Here is an 18,347-nt window from a genome sequence, read left to right on the forward strand (position 1 = left end):
TGAAAAATTGTGCTGAACACTGGAATTTGACACAACATTGTAAAATGATTATAAATCAATAAAAAATGTTAAAAAAAATCTTTTTGTGAACCAACACCACTAAGAAAGGGTTTATATTTACTTCTGGGACATAACATTATTTTCAGATTATAAAAGTATATTATCTTATTTATAGAAGTCTGAAAAATGAAGCATATGTAAGATTAAAAAGTTGTTCGTAATTCCTATACCTAGAGATAACCACCTAGCACTCTGGTGTTGTTTTTTCATCTTATGGATGGGTATTCTTTAATATAAATGAAAGCATATACATATAATTTACATACACTTATACGGCTTTCCTCTCCTATCTTAAGAACCTGTCCTTAATAAAAAGGACTTCACTCCCTCCTTAGCCCTCTGTGGTCCCTCTGCTTGGTCGACAAGCACTATTCACCAGCCAACCCAAAGGCCTTCCCCTCATCCTCAACCTCAGTTTCTCTGGCATCTGACAGTATGAAACTCCTATTCCTCTTTTATCAGCACCTCTTCTCCCTTGGCTCCTGCCTTTCCTAGGTCTCTTCCCTTGTCTCTGAAAGTTCCTCCACCAGTCCCTCTGAGCATATCAAAGCTCTGTTCCTTTCTCTGTAGTCATTCCATTCACTAGCCTTTTTACTCCAGCAGTCTCTAAACAGAGATCTTTCAAATCCACATGCACAATCCCAGTTTCACTGCCTAAAGGATCTCTCTTATGTGGATGTTTGGCTAACACCTTTAACTCAATGGCATTACATAAGGAATAAATAACCTGGACTCTAGTCCCTAATCCATCACTAACCAACTAAAGGAGCTTGGCAAACAAAATGGGTTAGTCCTCTGGGCTGCAATATCACACATAAAATGTAACTCTGTAGAGTTCCTGTATTCTCTACCACCTTGGTGAACTTTAGAAACACTTTTTAAAAATCATTCAATAAACTTATGGGTAGAGGGTAGGGCAGAAGGAGGTTTCCTCAGACTGAGGGAGGGTGATCCTGGCACATGGGGGTGAGAGGGCCAGAAGAGAGCAAAAATGGCATCTGAATACCTCCCTGCTCTTGCTGACTGCTATTCTCTCACTGTGAAAAAAACACATGCTGACTGGTTGAGTGGCAGGGTACACAGGCCCAGACTCTAAATCAAAGGCCCCCGAGCTCTGCCCATGCTCCTACGGCCACCAGCCTGGCATGCATCCTAGGGAAACCTGCTGGATCAGCTCTTCCCCTCTTGCCTGCCAGCTCTATATTGCTCAAATCTTTCTATCTAAAACTCCCTTTAACCCCACTTGACAATTTATAATCTGCCATTTCTGTATTCCCCAATGCTCAACCCCACACCAGTTGCCTCTATTCCCTTACTCATCCTTATCTTCCATGCCTCGGTTCACCAGTCTAGTTTCTGTTCCCCAATATTCTACTGAACTGCATTGAGACCAGCAATGGCTCTTAATTGGTAAATCCAAAGGAAACTTTTCTGTCCTTATCTGACTTCACCCCTCTGTGCAATTCAGGATTCCATTCTAGGCTTTATCCCAGAATTATGCTAGACCATCAGAAAGCTGGGCATACTTGTATCATATGGTCTTACCCCTACAGAACTGCTTTCACCAAATTTTGTTTTGGCATTATGCCCTTGGCTTACACTAAAGGATATGTGGGAGAAATTTCATTTGGAGTTACATGCTTGGAAAAACTTCGCTCCAACTAAGGAATTTTTTTTCTTTTATTGTGAGATCCATGTAACAAGATCATATTACCACTTTTTAAGCTGGCCACACATCTTGATCAACTTTTTCCCTCTCAAACTATGTAACAGCTTTTTAATTCTGATTTGTATTTTCTGAGGTTTTGATTTTATATCATTTGTTATTTGTATTTTCTATATATTTCTCCAAATTCTTTGTGGAACAAGATGGGTTATAAATAAACGTGGAATTATATATACATATATATTCAATAAATAGAAAATACAGAAAGCTATATAGAAATATGAAGTTATACCACTCTTTTTTCTTTTTTTTTTTTTTTTTTAACAGAGGTACAGGGAATTGAACCCAGGACCTCATGCATTCACTCTACCACTGAGCTATATCCTTATCCCCACATTACACCATTCTTAACATAACCTCAATTCACAATCTGCAGACCTATTTGAAGATCACGAAAATCTTCCAGGAGGCATAAAAGACCTCAATAAACAGGGACACTACTATATCCATGCCCAGAAAGCCAAACATTGTAAAGATGTTAATTCTTTCTACTTTATTTAAATAATTTTCAAAATCTGTCTGAAAAATAAACAAGACATTGAGGATAACAAAATTTCTGAAAAATGAAGGCCATCTTTTATTTCCAAATTTTAACATATTATAAAGCCACAATAATTAATACAGTGTAGTACTGTCACTATCATAGACAATTTAAACAGAACAGAGAATCCAGAAACAACCCCTAGTGTATAAAAGGTTGTCTTTTAAAAATTGGGAGAAGAGGATTATTTTATAAAAAGATGCCAAAAAACCGTAAATACTTGAAAAATATTGAGTTATAGCTTTAATCCATCTATTAAATAAGATAAGGAGATGTTAACAGTGAAAAAAAAGACAAATCCAAAAACCAAACTTGAAAAGATACAGATGAATGACCCTTTGATCTTAGAATGAGGAAGGTTTTCTGCTTAGATGCATAAATAATAGAAGTACCTAGAGGAAACTGCTGAAATTCTGACCACCTTAAAATACAAATTAAAAAATTAAAAGATAAAAAAACTTGAAGAAAATAGTCAACAAGCAAAATTATTTGCAGCATTTATGACAAAGAATTAACATCCTTATTATGTTAGTAACTGTAAAATTTATAAAAAGACAAACACCAAAAGAGAATGCTGGGGAAAGGACACAAATAGATACTCAAAGAAATACAAATGGCAGATGATAAGAAAAAAAAAATCTAATCTCTTAAACACTAAAAGGAATACAAATTAAAATAATGTGACTCTATTAGATTGCTAAGGCTATTTTAAAGGATAACCTCCAATGTTGGTCAAGGAGTAGCGAAATCAGGTAACTCACAGATACCGAGAACAATCTACTGGTTGCCAGAAAGGAGGTGGATGGGTTGGAGAGTGGGTGAAATAAAAGCGGACTATCATTTATTTAAAAAAAGTTACAGGGAACAGAGTAAAGAATATTAACTTTTTATGGTGTGCAATCTATAAAACTATCAAAGCACTGTGCTGTACACCTGAAACTAATATAATATTGTAAGTAAACTATACTTCAATTGAAAAAAAAATCAGCAAGGTAACTTGTGATATGAATCATGAATTTTTTTAAATATTCAAATTGTGAACCAGTAATTCCACTTCAGGCTTTATGCCCAGAAATAATCAGAGATGAACACCAAGATTTTAAGGGCATTATTAATCAGAGTGAATAATTATAAACAACTTAAAAGTACAACTATAAGGGAATAGTTAAACTTGGTAAATGATGATACATCTACAAAACAGAATATTACATAGATAATAAAAATCATGTTTTAATATAATACTTAAAATGAGAAAAATGCTCATTCCATATTAAAAAAAAAAAGAGGGCAGGAGAAATAGAATGGAATAGCCATTAAGAGCTTAGGCTCTCCAATCAGAGACGTGCATCCCAATTCTGGTTTTAATTACTAGCAATGTGACCTCAAGTGACATACGACACCCTTTTGTGCCTGTTTCCTTTTCTATAAAACAGATAATGATATCCATTTCACTGGTTGTCATAAAGATTAAATAAAACAATGCAAACAGAGGCTGGCTACCACACTCCTCTGTATCCTTATAGGTCACCCCAGAAGGCAATGAATACATGTTAGCTGAATATATGACCTTTCAGTTTATCAGAATTCTAATCACAAACCTTAGAAAAATCTTCTTCCCAAAAATGACTTCCCTGATACACTACCAAATATCTGTAGAATGAAGCAATAAAGGAAACAAATTCATATAGTAAAGCTTCCACTTAGCATACAATGCTTTGCTTTTCCATGTTCCCTTCCTGCTCTTGTCATGTGCAAGAACCATTTATACAGGTTTTATATGACAGTGACACCAATACTAAGTGTATGCTGCTTACCTAACGCTGTTTCTATATTCACTGTTACAGAGGATACAGAACTAAAAGGCATAGTTCCTCTCCTTAACAAGCTAATAGACTATCTGGGGGAAAAAACAGAGACATAAAACAGTACATTACAAACAAATAAAATAACAAAAACAAAACAAATAAATCTGAGATCAGTCTGCACTGGTCAAGGTTGAGAAGACTTTGAATAGGGGATTACTTGAGCTGGTGGGGATAAGACACTAGGCACTTGTGTGGAAGATGCCTGAAAGGTGAGGTTGGGTGGGTGGAAAGTATGGAGAACAGTGGGGAGGGTATAGCTTCAGTGGTAGAGTACATGCTTAGCATGCATGAGGTTCTGTTCAATTCTCCAGTACCTCCATTTAAAAAACTAAACAACCAACCAACCAAACAAGCCTAATTACCATCCCCCAAGTTAAAAAAAATTTTTTTTAAGTTATAAAAAAGGAAGTATAGAAACACATCATACAGAGCTCTGGAAGCAAAGCTTAAGAGTTTGGAATTGATTCAGTAACCCTCAACCATCATGAGTTTTTGTGCCTTCATTTCAGGAAGATTTAGTCTGGCAGCAATATGCTGGACAGACTAGTAAGAGAGATCAGCCGGGAAGCTGTTCTGTTCTTTTTTGGCGATACTTTTTCTCTTTGATTCCTGGATATGGCCCCAATTCTGTCAACTGGAACGTGGAAAAATGAAATCTGTATGCTAAGTGAAAGCTTGACCATATAAATTTATTTCTTTTATTGCTTGTTTATGTAATTTCTCAAGTGGTGCAAAATAAAAAGTCCTAACAACACAATTATAGATTAAGATTTAAAAAAATCCTGCCACATAAAAATAAAAGCTAATTGTGTATATACTAATTTTTAAAGATGTTAAGAATTTACCTGATTATGTGGCTACATACCAAATGTGTCAGATTATTTTTCAAGGGAAAAATCACCAAAGTAACCTTTCATACTCATCATTGCAGAATTCAGTCATTTGGGGAGACTGGTTATTATAAAATATACATGTACTAAAAATAATACATGGTCCCTGAGAATAAGACAGTCAAGGACAATTCCCAGAAGTCTGTTTTATAAATAAAATCACCAAAACTCTGGGGGGAGGATAAAGCTCAGTGGTAGAGTGCATGCTTAACAAGCACGAGGTCCTGGGTTCAATCCCCAGTACCTCCATTAAAGATAAATAAACCTAATTACCTCCCCCATAAAAAAATAATTAAAAAAAATAAACTGCAATAAAAATCACCAAAACTCTTTGTTTAACATACTACCATTTTCTACAAGGGACAACTGATTTCTAAAAACTCCAGCTTATTTCCTGGAGCAGATCAGAAGACCATCTACCTTCTTGGCAAGAATCAGCAGCCCCAACTCCCCAAGAGCTTCCGTAAGTCACAGCAATTCTGAAAGAGTCTAACATAGAGGTTATCTAACAACTTGCCTTCAGACTGCTCAATATAAACCATCAGACATCATTAGAAGGCAGAGAAGAGAGGAGCTACCTCATAGCTCTCTCTTTTCTAGATCTTTAAAATAGAAGAATGTTTTTACACAGGAGACTGAAAAACCTACTCCAGTATTCTGACTACAGAGAATAGTAAGTGCCATTATGACACTGGAAAAAAAAGGAATTAAAAATAAGTAATCAGTTTCTCCTGAGAATGAGAGGAAAAGCTGGCTTTTACTAGATGCAGAACACTAGCCAAAAGTAACAAAAATTATTCTCCCTCCTGGAACAAAAGCTAGGTTTTAAAAGTCAAATAAAATAACTATTTTACACTGTTATTCCTGAAAATATATACACCATCATCTTATCTGAGAGCTTGATACATCAAAGCAAAGTATCAAGACCATTAACAGTTGAATACCAGGAAGGTTGCAGACTACAATAAAGAATGGGGAATAGCTGAGTGGAAAGGATGACTCAGTCTGAGAAGCAGAAAAATATTAGTGAACATTTATTTCAGGGTGACCGGAAGCAGAAGCAGCCTTTACTAAAGTAGCAGTCACCTACTCAGTCACATGTATACCTTTCTCTTCCCTGTTCTGTGCCATTAACTTTAAACCTTAAAAAGAGCAGTTGGGGTTCGCTCGCTCGTTCGTTCTTTCTTTCTTTTTTTCTTTCTTTCTCTTTCTCTCTGCAGGGGTGGAGGGGGGAAGTAACTAAAAAGGAAATAAAATTTTATCTCAAGTTAAAAAGTTAAGAGCATCCCAGTTTTTGTTAACAATCCCTCTTCCAAATTGTTAATATTAAAAGGTACAGTCAAAACAAAACAATTATTCTAACAGCTACTTAAAAGATCTATTTGAGAGCTTTGAACCTAGGAAAATAAGGAAATAAATACAAACTAATAAAATATTTGTAATGGTAACAGTGAAACAACTCTAGAAGGAGGTGAAAGAGTTCTTTTGCTACAAAGAATATGAAATACTAAGCCAGTAATTCTTTAATCAAAAGGCTCCTGATGCCGGTGTATAGAGAGATGAATTCTCCTTTTAATTACTTGAAAAAAAAAGTCCTAACTGCACAGGGCTTGGTTCTCAGGGAGTGCCTCATCTGACAGGGAGAAAGAGAACAAACAGGAGTTACATAGTGTAAAGAGTGCTATAACAGAAGTTAATATACTTCCCACCACCCTGGCAAAAAGGATGGCTTAAGTTGATAAAGGAAGGATTCAAGGAGAGGAATAACTAAAGGTGGATCTTAAATGTTGAGATGGACCTTGCCAGGCAAACTACATTAGAGAGGAGCATTCTAGCAGAAGAAACAGTATATGGGCAACACTTAGTATATATGGAATCAGACAAATTTTGTGCAAAGAAATTCAAGTAGAACTGTACTAAATCATTCTAAATTTATTACTATGACCTGGTTTCAGAGACTATGTTCTAGATCCTCATTAAGGGCAGCCTGTTCATTTCACTTATTTAACATATATACATAAAACAGAAGACAAAGCTTAACCTGGTAGTCAACATCCTAGTGCCAGAGTACCAAATGAAGGCTGCCTCCCAGGCACATGCTTGCCACCCTCTTTGGTTTGTACAGCTTGAATGATACTTTTGCTGGCATACAGTAACCTAATGCCTCACCTCTCCTTGTTCTCCCAAGGGTGACTTGTATGTCAGAGACCATTGGATCCCTCCTTGCCTTGTTCCAGGTCCACATCCCTGAAAGCAGCTCAGAATTAGACTGCCTTTGGAACAGTCCTACAGACTTTCATCACTGGGAATATGAAAAAGGTTGGGGATCTATAAGTCCATCACCTTGAATATAGTAGTATGTTATAAAAAGGTATGAATTACACACAGTATAAAATGTACAGAACATCTAACAAGCACATCTATGGATTCTGGAACAGATTCTACCTGAGCAGTGGTTCCCAAACCTGGCTGGTATTAGAATCACCTGCTGAGCTTTAAAATGTACAGATCCCAAAGATTCTGATTCAGTAGGTCTGGGGTGGGAGAGACCTTATTTCAAAAGGTCCCTAGGTGATTCTGATATATGTCTGCTGACTATGGCTTTGAAGTGACTGACCTAAAATATAATAGATAGATACAACAGAATACAATTCACCCTAAATGCAGATTTACATAAACCAAAACTACTCAAATACCCATAGTTTTCTCCTATTAGAATTTATGGCTCACTCTTTAGAACAAAGAATTGTTTTGTTTATTTATTTGCATTAAACAAAAAGCCTACCTCAAAACTAATATAATTTCCATATAAACAATAATGGAATGTCTGACTCAAGAAAGAAGTCCTAAAATTTCACCTTTATCATGGGTAGCATCAATATCAAATAGAGTGAGCTCATGGTTTTGCAGTATATCTCACTGACCACATGGCCACTACTTTAGGGCCTCTATAATCCACTACTCCCTCATGAAGGCTACTTGGTAGAACAGATCATTTTTATTTGATAAATGAGGTCTCCTTTAAGGTCAAGGTTAAATCAGAAGCTAACAGCTTAAATTCAACAATGCATACCTACACCAAAGGCACAATAATGATAATAATAAATGGCAATATAAGGTCTCTGAACAAAGACCAAGAAAGTTATAAGAAAAAAATACAGTAAGACATCCTTAATGAGTAAACAGGATAGCATAAAACAGCAATAATAAAATAATAAAATGTTATTCAACAGATAAAACAAAAAAAATCTGAAAAACAAAAAGGATATTCATAGGAACACAGACATAAATAAGTTTAAACAACAAAAGAAACAAAATGTTATTTTGAACTAGTATTAGATTATAAAAATAAGTAATCTGTCAACTTGGTTACACCTGAGAAATAAGGAAACAAACAGGAAAAAAGGAAACATAGGCAAAAGCTTAATAAAGAAATTGGGGGGGGGAACTATATATTTATAAATACCTAAAGACATGACAAGAAGAGAAGGAGCAAAGGCCTTATCTGCCGAGGGGTCAGAAAGAAAAAATTACATTATAAAATAAAGTTTATTCCCAAGATGAAACCAAGTCACCACTGCTTTAGAGTCTCAACATGTACCTACACAAAGACTTGTAAACTCAAGCAGAAAGTTGTAAGATACATAAAACAGAAACACAATAAATACTAAGAACATTTAGAGTGTCCTCTTATGTTATAGTTCTGTATCATGCCTCTGTGAATGTAAAGTATCTTGTACCCACTTTATGATACGTGACAGTGACTATCCTATGCCAGAGTTCTGTTATATCAGAGTTTGTCTAAACAACTAAAAAGAAGTACGCTGAAATAATTTTGAACTTTTAGTGGTCCAAATGAACTTTACTAAAAATAGGGGTGCTAACCAACATCAGCTTTCAAGGATGGTCTGTTCTTATCACAGAGAAATAATTGAAGGATTTTGAAAAAGTCCTGAGTTATACAGAAAGAGATTAAGTTCAAAATCCTAACAGCCCTGGTATTAGATACCAAGTTCCAATATTACCAACAGCCAGAGCCTAGCAATACATCGTACACATGAATAATCTTTAAAGTCTATGGCAATGTTAAAAAAAAAAATTCTGATAGATACATACTGAAAACCTAGTGTACGCCAGTGCAAAAGTATACTACACTCGAGAGCAGTAATGTACAGTCTCCACATTATTTTTCTAGAGACATACACTGATGTATGTTTGTCAACGAGATCTAAGAAACCCAAATGTATATCAAATAATTAGTTACAGAACCAAATGCAGCAGGATATTCTATTAAATCCAGAGACTATTCAGAGCCAATCTGGGGAAGAACAAAAAAAAAGCATAAGCACTTGTCTTACACCCATGACCCTGGATAAATCACTTTGCCTCTTAGCTTTCTTATCTGAAAAATGGGGGTGCAGGGGGCAGGGTGTACAGCTTGGTGGCAGAACACAAGCTTTGCATGCCCAAGGTCCTGGATTCAATCCCTAGTGCCTCCGTTAAGCGGGGGAGGGGGGGAAGAGGGGATTGCCAGATGACTTAAAATTTCATCTGTTTTTAACATTCTGCACTTTTTTAGGGGGAGGGTATAACTCAGTGGTAGAGTGAATGCCTAGCATGCAGGTAGTCCTGGGTTCAACTCCCAGTATCTCCATTAAATAAATAAATAAACAAACCTAAGTACCTCCCCCATTAAAAAACAACTACCACATTCTACAGTTTTTCAAGGTTATCAATTAGATTCATCCTTACAGGTAAGAAAATAACAAATATCACCACTTTCCAGATAAAAAAAAAAAAACAGAAAATTTCAACAATTGCATTAGGGAAGCTGTGTACAAGAGCTAGTTCTCTAGCTTTGCAGTTCCCTTGTCTGTAATCTAGAAATCAAGCAGAGTCTCTGAAACCTATTTTAGATAAAGATGGCTAATGCACATCATTCTGAAAGACTTTATATCTTAAGTCTAAGAAATTTAAACAATCACCGTATAAGGCAAAAATGCCACAAATGTAAGATACAATCTACCAGATCAGCTCTTGACTCCCTCCATTAGGGTATGTTTTAAACTAGAAAGGCTGCTCTAAGTTAGGGTATAATCCTCCCTCTCCCTTCCTTGACACACACAGAGCATCAAAATATCTGCTTTCTTCAAAAGCCCTCACCAATCTAGGGCATTTTAGGACTCTTATTTCCTCTTTCCCTGTTGGGAAAGCTAGTGTATCATCTACCTCTTTCAAAATAAGAAATAGAGGATTTAATTTCAGTGTGAAAAATGCTTATAGCTATAGCTATATTCTTGATAGGATAATCTACTTAGCCATTAGCTAAAATGTATGCTTATCTAGAAGTCACTAAACCAGCAAATATCTACTACTGAAAACATCAAGAACAAGATAAAAAAAAAGATTCTAAACAGATAAAAGACATCCCAAAAACCTCTGTATTCAAATTTATAATTAACTTAGTTTTTACTCCAAGTCAATTTCTTATTTTAGAAATAATTCATACAACGAGGAATGGAGGAGAAATGAAGAATCAGAGGCAAAAACCTAGGGCCAACAACAATGAACACGTTTGAAAACTTATACAGCAATAAGGAAGTAATCTGAAGTAACACAGGGTATCTAACAAGGAAAATTTAACATATAACATGAAAAAAGGTTACAAAAGAGGACATAGGATAGGATTCCTGCTTAGTTAAACAAAACAAATACAACAAAACTAGACAAACACCAATTCTGCTGAGATCCCCTACCTCCTTAAGCCAGGTCCACAGTACATCTCGACTGGCCAAGTACAATGGCCTCCTAGCTAGCTTCCCTGCTTTCCTTTCCCTCTTGCTCCTTCACCACCTGTTTTTCACACAGGGGCCACAGATTTTTAAAATGTAAATTCATTATCAGCAAGGAGACTTCCTTTCTGAATCTTCCAATGGGAAAACTCTTAGGTTGACATCTAAACCCTCACCTGGCCTACAGGGTCCTTTAGGGCCCTATCAGCAGATATGCATCCAGCCTCATACACTCTGCTCTAATCATACGGAATTGCTTTCAGTATCCAGAACATTCCAGGCTTCTCTTCTCCTGCCTCTGGGCCTTTGTACATGCCATTCCCTCTTCTAGGAATACATAAACAATTCAACTTCTATGAATTTATCCTACAGATACACTAGTACATGTGCCCAAAGAGCTGTACACAAGGATATCCACTACAGCATCTTTCTCTCACAGCAAAAGTTTGAAAACAACTCAAATACCCAGAAAAATGTATATAGTATGTGACCATTTGTGTTTTTAAAAAAAAGATAGATATACACATTTATATATACGTAGAATTTTCTCTGGAAAAATATATGAGCAAGTGATAATATTTATTACCTCTGGGAAAGAAAACTGAGAGGTGGGAAGAAATTATTACTTTTCACTATTATCATTTCGTACTGTTTGAAATATTCCCTTTCGTGTCCCTTACATCAAATGTGGTAGTCACAGAATACTTACATAGCACAATTACATTTTGTTCAAAAAACTGTATTATATGAACATGGCCATTTACAAACGTGTAAGAAAAAACCCCCAGGGAACACACCAAACTATCAATAGTGTTTACCTCTGGGGAAAGAAGTATAGGGGTTCGATAGGTTCTAGTATAATTCTACAATTATTAGACTCTTTCAAAGAATGAAACTAAACATTACTCAGATGATACCAAAGAAAAAAGTTTAAGACCAAATTTAAGTGAAGAAAGTTGTTAAGAACTGCCTCTGCAACTTTGATTCCCTCTCCCACTAGGGCAGATACATGACTGTCAGTGCCCTCCTCCTGCATGCACTTCCGTAACTGTTCCAGTAAGGCTCTTTAGTCTAGCTTTACTGGCAGAGTAAACTAGGCAAAAACTACTTTTATAATTTCATTATATTTATCAGAAAGCTTTAGTACCACTTCCTACTGTACTGGATTCCTTTTTCCCTTTAAAAATTATATAATACAGATAAAAGGAGAAAACTCAGATAAGTAAGAATATAAGCCTGTAAGTCTTACATAAACATGCTGGTTTATATCCACAGTCCTCACCCCATATATACACATATTTACTCTCACACAAGAGATCATATTTTTTATATAGTATGTCTCAAGTATCTCTCCATTTCAATATATTTCTATACATAATAAAATGGCTGCATAACATTCTACTAGCTGTCCCTCAGCATCCTTAGATTATAGAACCCCTCTTCCTGGACAAACACCCAAATCTGTAGATGCTCAAGTCCCTTATATAAAATGGCACAGTATAGTCACCTCTTTATCAAAATTGGTTGTATCTGCAGATACAGAGGACTGTTTGTACACAGATGTACCATAATTTAATTAGTTCCCTTTTGTTGAATATTGTTACTCCCAAATTTTGGTAATCCTGAGGAAAAAACCCACTTGAATTATAAAATAACTATGTTATAAAACTATAGAAAACCAAGAAAAGTCATTCCAAACTTAACCACCCTCACACTATTATTTTATTTTGTTTTTACCAGTGTTTGATATCTATCCACTTAGTCATTTTTCCTAGGCATTCATTCATTCAATTACTTATTGAGCTCCTGCTATGTGCCAGGTTAGTGTTTGCGTTTTTCTTTACTTTTCTTCCATAAACAATGTTTTTGTGCTATTCTTCCAGAACAATTTTTTGTATTATATTTTTTTCTTCCAGTTTTATTTAGATATAATGGACATACAGTGCTGCATAAGTTTAAGGTGTACAGTATAATGATTTAACTTACATACACCATGAAATATTTCCCACAGTAAGTTTAGCGAATAATCATCATTTCATAAAGATACAAAATTAAAAAATAGAAGAAAAATTTCTTCCTTATGATGAAAACTCAGGATTTATTCTCTTAACTTTCATATATAACATACAGCAGTGTTACTTATATTTATTATGTTGCACATTACACCCCTAGTATTTATTCATCTTATAACTGGAAGTTTGCACCTTCTGAACACCTTCATCCAATTCCTTGCTTACCCCCACCAAGTACTATATTTTAAAAAAACCTTCTCATAAGCATTCTGCTGGTTAATAGTCTTCCCAATCAGCTTTGTTTAGTGGTTGAACATCAGTCCCAACATGGGATGTTACTCATCCGTTTTTCTGACAAGTTCCAGTTAAGTTCACTTAACTTCTTTATTGTCTGGTGGTCATTATTGTTCAGTTTAATGCAAAGTATATACAATATCCAACTACTGCTAAAGTCTAAAAATCATTGCTTTACCTCTATATAGCACATAATAGTTACAAACATAAAACTGACCCTTGAAGGAGGCAGGGTTTAGGGGTGCCAACCTTCCATGCAGTTTAAAATCTGAGTATAACTTATAGCCAGCCCTCAATATACACCAGATTTTCATTGGTGGATTCAACCAACTGTCGATTGTGCAGTACTGTAATATTTACCATAGAAAAAAATCCACATATAAGTAGACGGAGCAGTTTAAGCCCACATTGTTCAACTGTATATATTTTCCTAACAATACTTCTTTAACTGCCACAAGCCTCAAATAAGGTAGGTATGTCATTTTACAAATGAGGAGAGGAAGGCACAAGGAAGTCACCTATAATAGGCTTGCCCAAGGCCATACCACTATTAAGCAGCATGGCTGGCTAAGCCTTTGTGCCTTTAAAAAGATCAAATTCAAATGTTATGCTTCTTTCGTATTTCCTGATACACCTACATCAAAGTCTCTCTTCCAGAAAGCCTTTCCCAGCATCTTTCACTAACTCCTGTAACTGACCATTCCTCCCTGCATCTTGAACACACTTATCACAGCACCTACAACACTTATTTACAGATCTCTTGACCCATACTCTACTTAAGACCTTTAAGAAAAGGATCATTTTGGGGGTGGGAAGGGACAGACTGGGATTTCAAAATTTGTAGATACTGACAGGCATATGCAGTATAGATAAACAAGATTATACTGTATAGCACAGGGAAATATATACACGATCTTGTGGTAGCTCACAGCAAAAAAAAATGTGACAATGAATATATGTATGTTCATGTATAACTGAAAAATTGTGCTCTACACTGGAATTTGACACAACATTGTAAAATGACTATAACTCAATAAAAAAATGTTAAAAAAAAAAAAAAAAGAAAAAGAAAAGGATCCTTTCCTTACTCATCTTGAAATCCCCAGTACCTCATGCAGCACCTGGCACAAAGTAGAAAGTTAAGTGTTCAAAGTATGGAACAAGCACATTACAAGTGTTCAATAAATACTGCAGATATTTAGAGCACCTCTAAATATCTGGGTTGATCTAATTCACATCATTTTCAGAGAAAGTCACCCTTCAGTGTTCTACAATCAATTAGGTTCAAATATAAAACCTATATTCAAAGAGCAGGCATTGTCATTATAGAAAATGTAATTCTTAAGTGCCACTTACATTAAGAGCAATACTCTAGTAACATACTTAGAAATTGTATACATACAAAACAGTTAGGAATAGATGCCTTTGAGTAATTATCTTAGGAGTCACAAGGTCCACAGTTTAGGACTTAGCCATTTTATCATGACTCTAAATACTTAACTTGAATGGGGGGGGTGGTAACAAAAATTAGGATAAACTGCTAACTATGCTTGAGTTAATGTGACATTTGTTTTCAAAATTCTGTTTTAAAGAATTTACAGTTTTAGACCTGATTTTGCTTATTTATTCCTCTTTTTAAATTACAATTCTTGCATCATTGGAAAGGTCTTGATGACGTGGTTCAGCCATCTAGAACTGCCTACCAATCTGTGCACAGCTCTTGCGCATGTTGGGCATGCGTAGGAACATTCATACACACAAATAAGCACCATTTAATACAATTTAACGTCTATATATTCCACAATAGATACTACAGGGGACAAAGTAAGGAACTGGATGGTAGAACTATAGCTCAAAGTACTGCTTCTCAAATGTTTCCATTGTAGTACCTTATACAAACAAGGCTTCTCACTCCCAGGCACTCATGCTTCATTTTGTTGAAGACCTGTGTTACCTTAAGACAGTCATACAGAGTTCACATTCTGCTCCTAAAATATGTATTTGTTTTAATGTAAAAAAAATTATACTTACCAGTTAAATTACTTAACTCACCGCCCCCTCAATGAGCACAAATGAAGCTCCAAGAAGACGGGTCATGTTTATCTTGTGGCTTCAAGTACCCCGGAATCATACCACTTTGTACCCTAAGGGTATTCATATCCCAGTTTGAGAACCAGGGATCTAAACAATTAAACTAGCCATTAACACTTAAAAGTGACCAAAATGTTCCTACAACCCCATTCCCCCAAACTCTTAAGATTAGTTTTCTCAATAGCTTTTCAAATCAATATTGTTTCTCTTTTCAGCAGCTCATTAGTATGCACTGTGTGTCAACACTAAAAGAACCTGCATGGCACAAGTTATTTCTGGAGCAACAGAATACTAGCACTTAGATCTTGTCCTTCCCATCTATCAAGGTACCAAGCTGCCCATTTGGAAAACAGAGATATGAAGAGTTGAGCTTTCACTCCTGTTCCCTTCCTCCTATTTCCTCTAGGCACAGCTTGTAGAAAAATCTTAGTAGTCATTTAGATAATTCATTCATATAAGCTTATCTAATCTCAGCATTTGTAATTCTCACCTCTACACTCCTTTTTGCTATTACACAAGTACAATCAAACTACTTCCACATTTTTGAGGGGATAAGAATGACATGCTTTCTGATAGCCTGAGAAGAGATCATTTTCACACCCAGAACACTACTTTCTTGTTTATGAGATCCCAAACCCTAGTAGATCTCCACATTTATAAGAGGGCTATTTCAAGTTCCCTGTATTTCATAGCAGAAATTGTAAGCTAAAGTAAATTTTAAGTGACTCAGATTTTTTTAAAAAATCATTTATAATGACTATAACACTCTGATGCAAACATGGGCTACATTAACTCAAAGTAAGTAAGACAATTTTATCTAGGATACTAGCTTCCCAAAGAATAGGATTCCATCTGTACCTCACAAAACTACGAACTGCCACAGGCCATGGACTTTTTTTGTGATCAGTAGTCAAGAGTTAAAATACATATTCCAAGGATTTCTCCAGAAAAGCAGCCACTGTATCCTGGGGTCTTTATATGTACATACTCAAAATGGTACTTAATGCTTTATACACATGCTCACCAACTCTGAGAATAGCCTCTGTAATTGGTATTATTCTCTCACAAATGGGGACTGTAGGAGAAAAAGGTTAAGTAACTGGCCCAGTGTTCCTCAGCTAGTATATGGCAGTACATGCTGAGTTTCAAATGGAGGACTCCCTGAGTATAAAGCCTGTATGCCCTCAATCACCCACTATCCTGCATCTCTCATACCCAAGAATGATCCAGCAAATCATTCAACCCCAGGAAGGTTTTATTACTCCTATTATTAAGACCAAGAAATGGAAATAGCATTTACCTCTCCGTGGCTGCAAAGTCAGTTTGAGGAGGGAAAACAGAACTCAGCTCTAAAGACCCTGGTCAGCAATCTTTCCGCTACTGCATCTTGTTCTTTGGCTCCAGGTCCGTGATCATTCTAAAATAGAAGTACAAATCATTTTATGAACACTAAATACACATGAATGCAGATATAGTATGAAAAGCAAAATGAGGGCAAGATAAAACTGATAAATTCAGAAAGAAAAAATTTACTTGTTAAACTGTCATGTTATTAATTGAGCCATTCTGTAAATGTTTACAAAGTCAATAATAAAACATTTACTTCTTTTTTTTTTTGACATTTTCTAAATAAAGAACCAACACAACACTGTAAACCAACTATACTTTAATAAAAAAAAATTTAAAAAAAGAACTAAAGATTTGTGATTATGAAAATAAGTCCCCCATTGTGATCCTGCAACCAAATAACGGCACATCTATTTAAACTAAACTACCAAAAATTAATTCTTATAGATGCAGCAATAGTCCTTTAACAGTTTACCTCCTTATCTTCAGCAAGTAGGGGTTTTACTTACCAAGTTAGTTTAAACCACAAGTAAAGACTGTATTTTTCAATTTAACAAAATAACCATGAGGGGAAGCTTTTACTGACCTTTGAAAATCCTAGAAGCACAGCAATGAAATATTTTTTTTTGACAAACAACAAAAATACTTTTTTTAAGTTAAATTGTTACTTGGAAATTTTCTCCCTAAAATAAAAATAAATGACTGTCAAGCTTCAGGCAATGGCAGAGTGGAACTTCCCTCCATGGGGGTAGGAAGGGGAAGAGAAAAGCACCCAAAAGAAATGAAAAAGCTAAATTTACAAGTGTCCAAAGAATTTGGCATATGAGGTACAACTAAGGGACTCCATCTCATAATTAACTAAAGCCCACAAAACAAGGCTGATATAATACTTCCTTAGTTTAAACTAAAGTCTTCTCTGTTGAAAAGGCAATTTATAACAACATAGAGAATTAGTGCATTTAGTCCAAGAAACACTTTTGTATTGGAGTCCATATACTGTCACTAGTGTGCCTCAAAAGGATTTAGATTTTATGCCCCTGAAAATTTTAAGGGTGACTAAAAATAACATCAAGTGTGGAAAACATCACTATTCTTGGGGTATGTTAGCAATCTCTATGCAATGCCACATCTCTGCACTAAAATACTAAACACTGAGAAAACCCACAAGTTATACATTATTTGCCATTATTGTTCTTTCTAAAGCTGTATATGCTTTCTCAAAATATTAAATTAAGACCAATATTACACACTTGGAAAGGGACCTAAATTTGGCAGAAGAGCCTTAAGTCATCTGAAACTAAGATAGGTAAATAAGGCAGATAGATGGTCAAATAGGTTTCTTGTTTAAAAAAATGAAATGGAGTCTATGAAGTAGATAATGTGGAGTGTATTTGATGCCAGTAGCATCCCTGAAGCAAAACAACCAACCAACCAACCAGTCTCTAGAGGTGCAATCTGCCAACAGGCACCACTCCGCAAGGCTCTGCCACAGGATTCTTCCTCAGGGCCCTAGTCAGCCACAGGTGGCTTCTGCCACTCCCAAGGAAATCCCCAAGCTACCCGGAGAAGTCGTTAGTGGGTGTCCTCATTTTTGTGTGTTCTTTAAAGCAAAATCCTAAAGCTGAGAATGTGAATGCATACTGAGGATAATTTCTACAGCTCCTAAGTTTTAAGCTGGTTGAATGGATTCCTAAAGATAACTTTAACAACTATTCTTAAATAAGCAATA

At 35.6% G+C, this 18,347-nt stretch overlaps 1 protein-coding gene across 5 annotated transcripts in view; it reads right to left on the reverse strand.

Annotated features, from left to right (window-relative positions):
- CTCF (CCCTC-binding factor) overlaps positions 1 to 18,347 on the reverse strand; it is a 55,518-nt gene that overhangs the window by 23,702 nt on the left and 13,469 nt on the right. For 3 of the 5 annotated variants that reach the window (XM_064489063.1, XM_031458249.2, XM_031458244.2), the window contains exon 2: positions 16,572 to 16,688. The gene's annotated coding sequence lies outside the window, so the exon portion shown is untranslated. Of the gene's footprint in view, positions 1 to 15,211; positions 15,325 to 16,571; positions 16,689 to 17,204; positions 17,226 to 18,347 lie in introns of those variants that run through there. The other 2 variants (XM_031458245.2, XM_031458247.2) reach the window with 2 other exon arrangements.

Source organism: Camelus dromedarius, chromosome 9 (assembly GCF_036321535.1).
Source record: "Camelus dromedarius isolate mCamDro1 chromosome 9, mCamDro1.pat, whole genome shotgun sequence".
Lineage (NCBI taxonomy): Eukaryota > Metazoa > Chordata > Mammalia > Artiodactyla > Camelidae > Camelus > Camelus dromedarius.